Below are 13,504 nucleotides of genomic sequence, written 5' to 3'. Positions count from 1 at the left end.
CATTATAGCAGCTATAATCCGTCGTTCCTTCACCAGCCTCTCTCTGTTTTTTCTCTCTCTTCAAGCTAATAGGAGGAAAAAAATGCAGCTTGTTACATCACCCAGAAACAGCAAGATGTCAGAAAACAATGTTGGGGCTTTACTGTTACAAATCGCTGACACTGGAGACTCCTTCCGTATATGTATATAAACATCTTACACACATTTTTAATCTGTTTATGTGGAGCATGCGTTGTACACATCCCTGTGAATCAGCTGTTACTATAGAAACGATAATGTATTATAATGAACGTATACATTATTTATAAATAAACCTGTGATTAGCAGCTGCACTACTGTCAGAAATGCTGTTCCAGAAAATTACTCAACACCTTCTGACCAATCATAATCCAGAAAATTTCACTAATAACAACTGCATAAATCACATAACAGCTCCCTTTCCACTCACTGATAGTCATGTTAATAAAACGCCGTAACGTTTATGACTACACAGTCGCTGCAGATGACAGAACACGAGCTCGCACAAGTCGGCTTTTCATCCGCGCACCTCTGCGACAACGTCCCTCTATTGCTAAACTTTAAAAAGGCAATTTGTAAATAGCAGAAAGGAAGAATACAACTCAGCAGGATGTGAGACACAAACCGTTCCACATTAATCACCATTAAAGCTTGTTTTTTTTTCGCAGGAGGACAGAAACTTCCCTAAATGAAGTCATATTTAAAGAGCAATCTGTGGCTTCCTCGCTTTTTTTTCAATGGTGATTTTGGACCGTTTAACCACACTATTCTATTATTCTACATGGTTTTACTTTTGTAAGAGATGCAAAGCGATTCCAAAACAAGCCTTATTAATCGCACAGAACCAGACGGTGTGTTTGGGGTCTTTCTTTCTTTTTTTTTTTTTTAATGATGTAAATATGAGTTGTTTATTACAACTGTACTTCCCTCCACCTCTCTCTTTCTCGTTCCCTCTTTATCCTTCTTTCAGCACTCCACCTGCCACGGGCCGCCTTCGGAGAAAGAAATATTCCCATACAGCAAGATGTTTATATATATATATATATATATATATATATATATACATACACGAGGTTGCTTTAAAAAAATAGTAGTTTGGAGAAAAATCAAATGTTCCCCTTTTATGCTAAATGCAGTCGATTAAAACTCTGAACTCTGACTTCATTCCACACTGACATGGCAGTTTAACTTAACAGAAATATGTGAGACTTTCACATATCTAAGACAACAAAACAATTAAAACAAAACAATTTTTAAAATCTAAGATTAATTCTAGCTATAAGAGACAAAAGAAAAACTAAGAAAAAGAAAAAGGGCTGAGGGATATACATCCTAACTATTGTAATATCACAATCATAGAAGACATTTTCAGAATAGATAAAACATATCATGATATTTAGGTTTGCTAACAAAGTGTCAGCAAAAGAGTACTGCCGAAAAAATCTATAATTATTGGCACCCTTCATAATAAGGAGCAAAAATGATGCATGTATAAAAATAAATAAATGTATCAAACACACACATCAGCACAAATCAGTCATTCAAAAATCATTCTCAACAGAAGACCTAAATTAATAATCAGAAATATTGCAAGATTGTGGCCTACGTTATCTTTTTCTGTGGCTGAAAAGTTGATCAATACTTTTGTTTTCTCTCGTATTGATTACTGCAATGTGCTCCTGGCTGGGGTCTCTAAGTCTACGATAAACAAACTGCAGTATGTACAATATTCTGCAGCTAGAATCCTGACAAGGACCAGGACAAGTGATCACATCACTCCTATTTTGGAGTCCTTGCACTGGCTCCCTGTCAGGTTTCGTGCTCCCCAGTATTTAACCGAGTTTTTAACCTATTACACCCCAAAACGTGATCTCTGCTCCTCCAACTCTGGTCTTTTAACTGTCCCTCAGACTCTTTTGCGTACTATGGGTGATAGGGCCTTCTCTTCTTACGCTCCAAAACTGTGGAACTCCCTTCCATCTGATCTTAGAGAAGCCCAATCTCTTAGTACATTTAAATCTTCTCTTAAAACTTATTTTTTTAGGATTGCTTTTATTTGATTACTTTGTTTGGTTATTAAATTATTGTTATTACTATTACTGTTATTGTTATATACTCTTATGTAAAGCGCCTTGAGAGGCCTTTTTAAAGGCGCTATATAAAATAAAGTTTTTTATTATTATTATTATTTTATATTTATTTATAAAACATATAATAAGCACACTGACACTCAACACACACACACACACACACACACTGAGGATAATTGTGAAGGAGGGGAAAAAAATACCAAAAGATTACCATTTTAGAAAGGCACACTTTAGCTGATTTTTGTGGTTGTGGTTGACTTTTAAATGCTGTTCGGCGCTAAAGAAGCTCCTCATGAGAACATCACATTCCTCATGAGAAATTCACCAAGCATCATTTGGAGCTACAAGTGGAGTCGCGTGTTTGCGGTCAGATGAGACCATAACCAAACATTTTGTTCATGAACGCTGTCAGCATGTTTGGTGTAAAAAGGAAAGTGAATGTGAGGAAAAGCACCTGCACAGCCACTGTGAAAAGTGGAGGTGGATTTTGAGCTGTTTTGTGGTTCTTCAGGAACTCTACTAAGTACTAGGACATTTCAGCCAAAATCCTGGTTGCCTCTGCCAGGAGGTTAACCCTTGGCCGTAGATCGAGGTTTCAACAAGAAGATGAGCTAAACATGTTTAAAAAAATGAAACAATGTTTGAACTTATGAAGTGTTTCCATGAAGGGTGCCAATAATTCTGAAGGACACGGTTTTAAATTACATTCTTATCCTTTCTATTATTTTAGCGACTGATTATTTGTTAATTGTTAAAATAATAAAAATGCTAAGCATGTAATTCAAACCATATGCTATGCCCTATAAAATTATTGGCACCCTTTTCAGAAACAAATGATGTGATTTTTTGCAATATCAATATCGTAATTACAACTTAAACACAACTTCAAACTTTGGAAGGTGGAACCTAGTGGGCGGAGCCAATACAGCAGACTCGCACCAAACTACTCCATTAAGGTCACATGTTGTGTATCTGTCCTGTACATGTGCTATGTGCAGGTGTTATGTGCTCAAAACACAGAGTGGTTCAGGGACGATGGGGAAAAACCACAAAGCTGATGCCAGAAACACAGACGAGCAAACAAACGTGCACGCTCTCCGTCCCTCCAGACCGTAGCTTATGGGAAACAGTCTAATGTTTCTAAAGTTTCTGCGCACTTAAATGAACACCCAGACTCCAACCACAAACCACCCAGAAGGACTGGCACTGAAAAAATACACAGAGCCAGCCACGGGGTGAAGCCTGAGGCCTGCGTGTGGAGGCTGTTAATGGGCAGATGTGGCGTTTCTAAATATCCCACACACACGCTTACACACAGTCTGAGGGAGGCCGAGAGAACCGTGCTGAGGTTAAATAAACTCCAGCACGCTGGCGTTCTCAGCACACATATAATATATACTATATATGTCTGTGTGGATGTATGCAAATAATATTGTTACGGGTTCTAGTGGAGATTTTGGCATTCCAACATTTCCACACATGTGTGTGTGTGTGTTATATAACCACATATAGGTGTGTATCGTCACCTGGATCACAGCTGTGGTCGTGATGCGATGGCGCTCTGCTTAAAGGAGTGCAGAGAAAATGTTGACAGAACACCATATCTCACAAACGCTTTATCTCTCTCTCTCTCTCTCTCTCTCTCTCTCGCTTTCTCTACAGTAACAAGCTGACGATAAACTCAATTCAAAAGAGCACAAAATTAGGTGTTGACTATTTTTTTTCCACCAGCAGGTTTATATTAATGCACTTGTTCTAATACGTTATCGTTTCTATGGACGATTTCTATGGTAATCGTCGATATGGTGACGTTTTCTTTTAACATTTATGGAAGGAGTCTCCAGTGTCAGTGCTTTGTAAAAGTTGGAGGTAAAGCTGTAACTTTTCCTTCATCTTTAGGACAGGTGAGTTTACGCTTTGTGATGACAAGCTGTGTTTTAATTTTTTTGTCCTATGAACTTTAAGAGAGAGAAAAAAAGAGATGGTGGTGAGGGAACCACTGGTTAGAGCTGCTATAATGTAAGAACAGGAACTAGCTCTTTATCAGATGTTCCACAACATTACCGTCTCTAATAAATAAATCAAAATGTAATTACAATCTGTAGAATCTGTCGATCACAAAAGGGTCTTCTTTTTTAGGTTTCTTCTTTTTTTTTTTTTTTACACAGGAAGGGGTTTGAGCTTTAGAACATAGTCTGGAAGATATTCAGTAAATAAGGCCAGCCAGTTCATTAGAAATGAGGCAGATATACACAGTGGCGTCACTTTAGGACCTGAGAGGGTTAGTAAGGACAGAGGGGCTGCTGGAGACTCGGAGCCGCTGCCAGACGAAGGGGGGCTTCCAGACACGAGCCGAGGCCAAAACATACCCAATACATTTATACAGAGAAGCAGCGAACGAGAAAAATGACCCAGAATGGAAAAATGACTCAAAGAGAGCGAGTAGGGAGTAATGTGTGTTTTGCGTGTGTGTGTGTGTGTGTGTGTGTGAGAGAGAGAGAGAGAGAGGGGGAGAGAGAGAGAGAGAGAGAGAGAGAGAGAGAGAGGGACATATTAGCTCAACTAACACAAGAATGTGAAACTCATGAGAAGAGCTTAAGAGAAGGAGGTGAATATTACTCACACAGAGGTTGATTTGTAATTACATTAAAACCACTGTGCTGCTGATTGCTTTATTCTGATTGGTCCAAAAATAAAACATGCTATTTTAACAAAGAAAAATCATTGATACAGTGAAGCTTTCTGTAAGGAAAAGCCAGGAGCTTTGAGATAAATGTCCTAAATTAGATCAGACAAACATTCATTTGTACCGAAGTGATGAATATGTGAAACATGGTGGTGGTAGTGTCATGGATTTCTTGTCCCCGGAAGTGAACAGTAGAGACCTGACAGAAAACAAGTACTGATCGGTTTCTGAATTTCCAGGATTTTTGGAACACTGCACTGTGGAACTGTGTAATAAAATGTGTAATAATACCCATATGTTATTTCTGTTGACATAAGACATATTATGACACTTCCTGTGCTGATATTACTGTTCATTACCAAGTCATAACAGCTGACTCAGCTTTACTCGCTCAGTGTATGCTGAGTCATTTCAAGGTAATAATGCGACATGGTATGACAAGCATGATTAATTGTAAAATTTGTGACGCTTATAAAACTGTAAAAACTCAGCATGCGGTGGTTATAACACTGTGACGTCGTAAAAGTCAAGACATTGACCATCATTACACTGTAATAACACCATTATGTACTGTATATTCCCACTGATGTAAGTAAACTGTTTCATTTTTCTGCATATTAAATTTTTGATGAATGCTTATAACAATATAACGAAGTCTTAATGACAAAGTTATGCACTGTAAATATTTTCTCTGACTCAAGCTACAAAGTCAGCGGACATGACACTGTGTCACACTTATGTCAACTGATTCAGGTCTTATATCAATCACTTAGACATGACGACTAACAAAAGCAGTCTGACGTCTGTTGGAAAAAGTTTGTGTGCGTTATATGTGCGTTTAGGTTTTGTGTAGCTCTATAAACACTACAATACCTACATTGACCCTTGCAGCCTTTATGTCAGCTGACATCAGTTGGAAAAAGTTTGTCAGCTGATGTAGGTTTTAAAGAAAGTGTAATAGCCAAAATGTGACAAGTGAAATGGATTGTGCGCCAGGAAAATGTATCGAGATACATCACAAAATTCATCAAGATCCTCTAGATTTGTGTTTCTCGAAGCAAAAGTGTTCTCAGTAGGCCAGACTATAGAGGCAAAATAATGTCACTGCTCAAACACTTGCTCTGTTTAAACTCTAAATCTGTTCAGTAAGCTCTGTGCTAACACACATTCCACCTTGGCTCTGCTCTGATTACTCGAGATGTGCAAATGGAAGATTCCTGCGCTCGGTCCTATCCGCCCTGCCGATGGCGTCCAGCGCCCCACTGGCACACTCAGACAGGGACAATATTGGTGATGGATTGTTCCATGTCAAAGATTTGCCCGGGCGTCTAGGACCAAAAAAAAGGCCCACGCCAAAAACACACAGTGTATCTGTCCAACAAAGAACAGAGACAGGAGGAAAGGGAAGTGCTCAGTCCTCCGCTGCACAGACCGCGCTTTCAGGTTTTACATCTCGGCTTGCGCCGCCGCTCAGGTCCCGGGTTAAACCCCATGCTGGCTCTCGTCCTTCATTAGCTGTTTATTTTGTGGTTGAGTCAGTGTTCTGTGTGGGTCACACAGTAGTGCTCTGTTTCTCTCAGACTTCCTGCTGGAAAACAATCATCTGCTGTAACACACAGGAGCCTGAGGACGTTTACGCTGATGCTATTTTCATTATTATTCACTATACAGCTACACAGTGCTGCTCTGACTGTAGCGCAGCCACAAAATACATGTTTATATTAATGCACACGTTCTAATACGTTATTGTTTCTATAGTAATCTCCACATAAATGTGTGTGTAGTCACTGATCCAGTGTCAGCACTTGTGTAACAGACTGAGGTAAAGCTGTAACTTTTTCGACAGGACAGAGGAGTTTACACTTCATGGTTTCTCTGTAATATGTGTTTTTTTGTCTTCAAAAAAGAGAGAAAAAGAGAGAGAGAGGCTGGTGAGGGATCGACTGTTTATAGCTGTTATAATGCAAGTGAGAACAGGAAGTGACTCATTTGACGAACATTAAATGTAACTATAAAAGAATAGAAAGTATGACGTTTCATTCTTACATTAAGAAAAAATTGTAATCGTTGGCAAACTGCTGTGGTGTAAGAGGAATAAAACACACAGGGATGTGCTGTTAGGAAATTTGCATCACTGATTATTTTCCTATAACAAAATGCCATGCTTATGTATACTATAAGTGTGTATACTGTATGTGCATGAAGGAAGTTTGTTGGAGAAATATGATGACAGAACCGCTTTCATTTTCTCAGAACTGAGGAAAGTGAATGTATATTAGACTGAGGGGAAAAAAGAGGAAATGTAAAGAGATGAAAGGTGTGTGTGTGTGTGTGTGTGTTGGATGACATCTATAAAGGAGTGTCCATCCTGAGTAGTGTGCTTTTACAAAACCCCCTTTCCGTGAGTGTGTGTTTTGATGAGCGAGTGTACACACACTAAGACAGCGCTGCTGCCCGTAATAACATCGAGCCAGACGTCCAGACGAGCAGCTGCTGTTACAGACCGAAACCCCTCGCACCTCCACGCCTGTTTGATTTGCAGCACAGGATCATGGGAGAATTTTCATGCAGCAAGGACGATAATGCACGAAGCAACACATTCACACTTCGGACTCCCGCAGTCACACACACTAATCACACTACACACTAAACAGCGTGAAAAACACTCAAGCTTTTTGCACGTGCATCAATAATGTGATATACAGTGTGAAACAAAAGGCTTTAACTTTTAACACAAACACACACACGTCGTCTCTAACATGTCCTGGCTCATTCCACGATTGTGGCGACGTTTGTGTTGCACTGATATTACATTTACCGATCCGTACGTAAAGTAAGAGACATTGTACAACAACAACATTTGTGCGTGTTTCAGATAAGTGTCTATACAGTATATACAGACTTATGGTTTATTTCCAGTTTGCATTTAAACACTACACATAAACCTAGAAAGATTTTGGTCTCATTACAACATACAAACTATTTCTATACAGTCAAAGAAGACGAACGTCCTCCTGCCTTGTTTATCCTCCTCTCCGCCTTCACTCTGTTCCCTGTTCATCTCTCGTGCGCAATCATTCTCTCGCTCCTGCACCTTCCTGAGATATAACTCTAATCCTTCGTCTCATCTTCCTCAGTGTTGTTCACTAAATCAAGCCTGTGAGACGTATGCAATCTCCACTTTCCTGGAATTTTCAAGTGAATCATCAATAACAGACATATAACATCTTCCCACTACACCCGTAAGGAAAATATTCATCACGCACCGGCTTTGTTTTATTTTCCCCACAGCTGCAGGTGATAAAGGAACATCGCTTGACATCACGCGGTGCGTAAAGGGCACTGTGCGCCGTGTGAGTAAATGCAGGAGTGGAAAAGTCTAGCCATGCGTTCCCACACCGTTACATTTAAAGCTAAATGCTGTGGCTAAAAGTGGGAAACACACCTGGGCTGAAAGAGTGAACTTGGGTCAAAACAGGAAGAGAGAAAGCTGGCAAGCTGGAGAGCAGGAGAAATATGGACACAATATACCTGTGGAGTGTTAGCGTGATTTACTGTCTGCTATAACGCCAAGTCATGCAAAACATACACAGAATTTATACTGTTCATTTACAATAAGGATTAAATGACTAACAGTAGCCACGGGAAGTTGTTGGTTTACTGCGTTGTGGTTTTCCATCGTGAGCTGGAATGTTTTTCCAACGAACAGAGCATGTGTAGCGCTGGAGACGAAGAATGAACGTTTTCCTCGACCGGCAGGAAAGAGGAACTCGAATCACTGTTGATTAATTTTCTAGAACAGCAGCCCTGACAGTAGTGCAGCTGCAAATCACGGGTTTATTTTTATAGGTTTATAATTAACACGCTCGTTCTAATACGTTACCGTTTCTATAGTAACAGCTCGTTCACAGACGCTCCGCTAATAATAAAATGATTAAAATCCGCATGTGTAACTGCTGATCTTTGATCTTGAACATTTATGGAATGAGTCTCCAGTGTCAGAGATAAAGCTGTAACTAAGCTTTTCGACATTTTCAGGACAGAGGAGTTTGTTCTTTCCGGTTTCTCTGTAACATGACAAGCTGAGCTTTTTTGTGTTTGGTCTTTGCAACATTCCACAACATTAAATTTAACCATAAACAGTAAAATGTACGATTTATATTTACGTTAAATGACAAGACTAGAGCTCAGCTCCGCCCCCTTGAGGCCCAGACTTATTCAGGTCAGGAACGATGGATGTTTGCTGGAGAAATATGACGACATAACTGCATTCGGTTTGTTTGTTTTTTTCAGAACTGATGAAAGTGAATGTATATTAGACTGAGGGGAAAAAAGAGAAAATGTAAAGAGATGAAAGGCGTGCGTGTGTGTGTGTGTGTGTGTGTTGGATGACGTCTATTCGGGAATGTCCATCCTGAGTAGTGTGCTTTTACAAAAAAAAACCTTTCCGTGAGTGTGTGTTTTGATGAGCGAGTGTACACACATTAAGACAGCGCTGCTGCCCGTAATAACATCGAGCCAGACGTCCAGACGAGCAGCTGCTGTTACAGACCGAAACCCCTCGCACCTCCACGCCTGTTTGATTTGCAGCACAGGATCATGGGAGAATTTTCATGCTACACGGACGATAATGCACGAAGCAACACATTCACACTTTGGACTCCCGCAGTCACACACACTAATCACACTACACACTAAACAGCGTGAAAAACACTCAAGCTTTTTGCACGTGCATCAATAATGTGATATACAGTGTGAAACAAAAGGCTTTCACTGTAACACAAACACACACACGTCGTCTCTAACATGTCCTGGCTCATTCCACGATTGTGGCGACGTTTGCGCGCACTGATATTACATTTACCGATCCGTACGTAAACTAAGAGACATTGTAAACACAGGTTTCCTTCACAACAACTTTTGTGCATGTTTCAGATAAATCATTAAAACATCCACAGCTTTTATAGTGTCCCAGGTCACTATAACTACACTTTACTTTCAAATATAATCATTAAAACACTTTGGCGTTTATGAGTGAACGTGTTTAACATCTTGCTCTTAAAACATCCTTTTCCACAAGTCCTCGATTATAGTTTATGGATTAGTTATATTTTATGTACATTTTAATTCACTAACTTGACCCACATTCACCTCTATGAAATATGTGGACTATTTCACAAGTGACAAGTCGAATGTTCAACAGGATGTTACATCCTTTTTTGTTTATTTTCAGTGATATTAGGATACAGACTGACGATCTCACTGTTAAAATACAACCCTGTTAAAGATGGAAAACAAATTATTAATTTACAAATTGTAAGTAAATCATTAGAATGTCCTTAACGTCCTCATGACATTAGCATGCATGCTAGTTAACCACATTTTGTGTATTTGCTAATTCTTCACGTAAAAACCTCAACCCTGTTACTCATTTAAGAACAAAATGCAGCAAAGAAACAGTTAAGAAAAATGAGATTGTTGCCTGAGATCTAAGAATGTATCTCAGAAAATTTAACCAGAGTTTAATTTATAAATTATTGTAAAAAAAAAAACAAAAAAAAAAAAACACACATATTAGTGTATTAGTATTAGTGCTAAACCACACCGCAATCATGGAATCACCCTTGTAATATTTCAAACTGGCAGCTTTTATATGGCTCAATATCAAATAATTTTTAATACCACAGAGTCCTTTGTGTATTTAATGCATGCTACTGAAAGGACGCATTGAACCCGAGCAGCAGACTGGAAGAAATAAATAATCTGAAATAAACATTAAATTAAACAGAGAGTCAAAATGACTAACCACAAATGTACAAAACAAGGGAGGGGGATGTGTCATGCTTGGCAAAATGCACATCTACTCAACAACAACAACAAAAAAAAACTTTCCACAAGCTCAGTTTGTTTTAAAGAAAATAAAATGGGAGGAGTAAGCAGTTTCTAGTGCTCCGAGCGCTTTAGAGTCTGAACGGCTGCTTTGTTTTTGGATGCAAGAACAAGTTTCTGTGTGTGTGTTGTTTGGATTCTGATTGCAAAGGGATTAGCAATACACACACACACACACACACAGACACACACACACACACACACACACACACACAGACACACACACGGCCTGCTCACAGCGAGGGCATTACACATGCTGTTGGAAAAAACATTACTGGAGCCACTCTTATTGGAGAACTGATGATTGATTAATCCAAAAGACAAATCTGGCATCACGGTAGTTGGTTGCCAAGCAACCCAGCATCATGGACCCATGTGGGGACTCAACTGATAATTATCATAATTATAAAAATAATTCCACAAAGGCTTTGTTTTTATTGGTCTTTGCTGCCAGTGGACGAGGCCTAGCTGTGCTTTCGCTACACGTTAGATAACGTTGGCCCATTTAAAGGAACAAAGGAAGTGGTGGCTCAAGTGGTTAAAACATTGCACTACTGCTCAGAAGGTCATGAGTTCAAATCGAAATTCAGAGTATTAGCTTAAAGTCAGACAACATGATACATGTGTAGAAAACAATCTAACCTCAACAGAAAAGCAGTTAGAATGTTTCGCTCCAATCCAACAGACTGAACTAATGTCAATAATTTCCTCTTCAAAATCCTCAACTTATGTACTAGATCCCTTTTTCTCCTTAAACAAATACTACTCAGTGTACACATAAGTGTGGAGGTCCAAGCGCAGGGTTTATTGAAAAACATGAAAAGCACATAACTCAATCAGTAAACAGTCCAATACGTCAAACAAATCCAAAGAAGCAAGCTTAAACTCCACGATAACAAACACAGACCAAAATCCAAGTACCAAGAAATCTACAAAGAGAAACAAATGACTCAGAAATGCAAAACAGAAACGCAAGACTTCGCGAGGTGTGAAAATCCCTTTAGTGTCTCAGAATGAGGAAGTGATAGATTACAGATGGGCGAGGTAATGGGGACCTCTGGTGGTGTGGCGTGGAATTGTCACGCGAGTCTGTGGCACTCAGACCTTTGACCTCCGTTAAAAATAACAAACAGCGGTCTGAGTATAATGAAATATTTCGCTTAGCATTCCCTTACCTATGTACCTAAAATCCTTTAAACTAGCCGTTATTAAATTGGATTAAAAACCCTGATCTCGACCCCTGACAGCTGTCTAAATATAGGCCAAAATCAAACCTCCCCCTTTACCTCCAAGATCCTAGAAAACATCTTGTTGTAGCACAGCAGCTATGTTCATACTAGCACAGGAATCATGGTAATGAAATCTCTGTAAGGCCTCATTACAGTTCCGAGAAAGCGCTGGTTAAAGTAATAAATGACTGAATGCTGGATTCAGATCAGGGTTCTGCTTACGCTTCACAGACAGTTTTATCAAAGAGAAAATGTTTTGACGCTCAACACTGGATTTTAAACAGATGCACCGTTTTACTGGATTGCAATTAAGTAAGTATGTCAATCAAAAGAGGGGGCGGGGCTTAACACAATAATCATGTTCTTCATGTATAAAGGCAGCTTTCAGCTTGCTAAACTGATCCAGAAATGGAAATTGCCAGCATCTGATGAGGTAAGGAAACTTTCAAGATGTTTGTCAGTGAATTTCTGAATATAAATAAAACCTTGTTTGTTCAGTTCAAGACTGCATTGGAACTCTTTAATGAGAACTACACTCCAATTTAAGCTCCAGGACGTTTCCCGCTGGACAGGTTTGGTCTCACACACTCACAGTCCAGCACTTGGTGATTTTCCTGCTGCTGTAATGAACAACTCAGTTAATGATGAGGTGTAATGGCCGAGTCCATGAAGGAAAATCACCAAACGGTCCTGGAATGTGGACAGGATCTGAGCTGAACACGGCGAGCAGCCCGGCTGCACCGTTCACAAGCCGGTCTCAGACAATTAAACAGAGCCAGGACTGCAGCAGGGCCGCAAATATACAGCACTGACAAATAAACATCCAAATTTATGCCTTTCACACTTTCCTGTAATAATAAAGAACACAAGACGAGTATGAGGCACATGTTACTTAAAAGGTCTCGTGATGGCACACAGTGTTATGTCTCAAGTGCATGTACAGGTGTGGAAAAGATCCACTCCGTGTAGGGTTGAGTGCAAATGTTTGCGCACCCTCACTTCATCAATCGTGGTATTTAATGTGAGTTTGGTTTTACGGTCATTAAAAAATCTTTTCTTTATATATAATTAACAGAGATGCCTCAATATATTCTTTCAGATGGATGTTTTTGATGCCAATTTCAGTATCAAAGTGAGTAGAGTTAATCAATCAGGGGCTTCACGGGACATTTTATTCAGCTCTGTTTACGTTGGTTGTATAAACTGTTATCGGACTTTGGGATCAGAACATCTTTACAGATACAAGCAAATAAGCACAGTACCAGCATCGATGTACTCCTAATAATTATGTTATATATTTCTATTGCATTTTGTTATATAAAAGTGGACTTTTGTATTCCCTTAAGGAATGTTTAAGGTCTCCTGCTGTTTTTTTTTTGGATTTTTGCAAATCTCTTTGGTAGTGTATTTGTTTTTTCTTTCCTTTTCCTCCCTTTAGTCTTGTCATACTGCGGGAAAACAGTCTTCCTAAACACTCTGATATCTTTGCATCCCCTTCTCCAGATCGGGAAAAGAGTAACAATTTCTTGCTTTAAATAAGCGTTAAAGTGAACATTAGACACAATAATAAGGTGAATACATTAGCTAGAGTG

This window comes from Pangasianodon hypophthalmus, chromosome 13, assembly GCF_027358585.1.
Source record: "Pangasianodon hypophthalmus isolate fPanHyp1 chromosome 13, fPanHyp1.pri, whole genome shotgun sequence".
NCBI classification, from domain to species: domain Eukaryota; kingdom Metazoa; phylum Chordata; class Actinopteri; order Siluriformes; family Pangasiidae; genus Pangasianodon; species Pangasianodon hypophthalmus.
The sequence above is the reverse complement of the archived record's forward strand: the minus strand, read 5'-3'. Positions refer to the sequence as shown.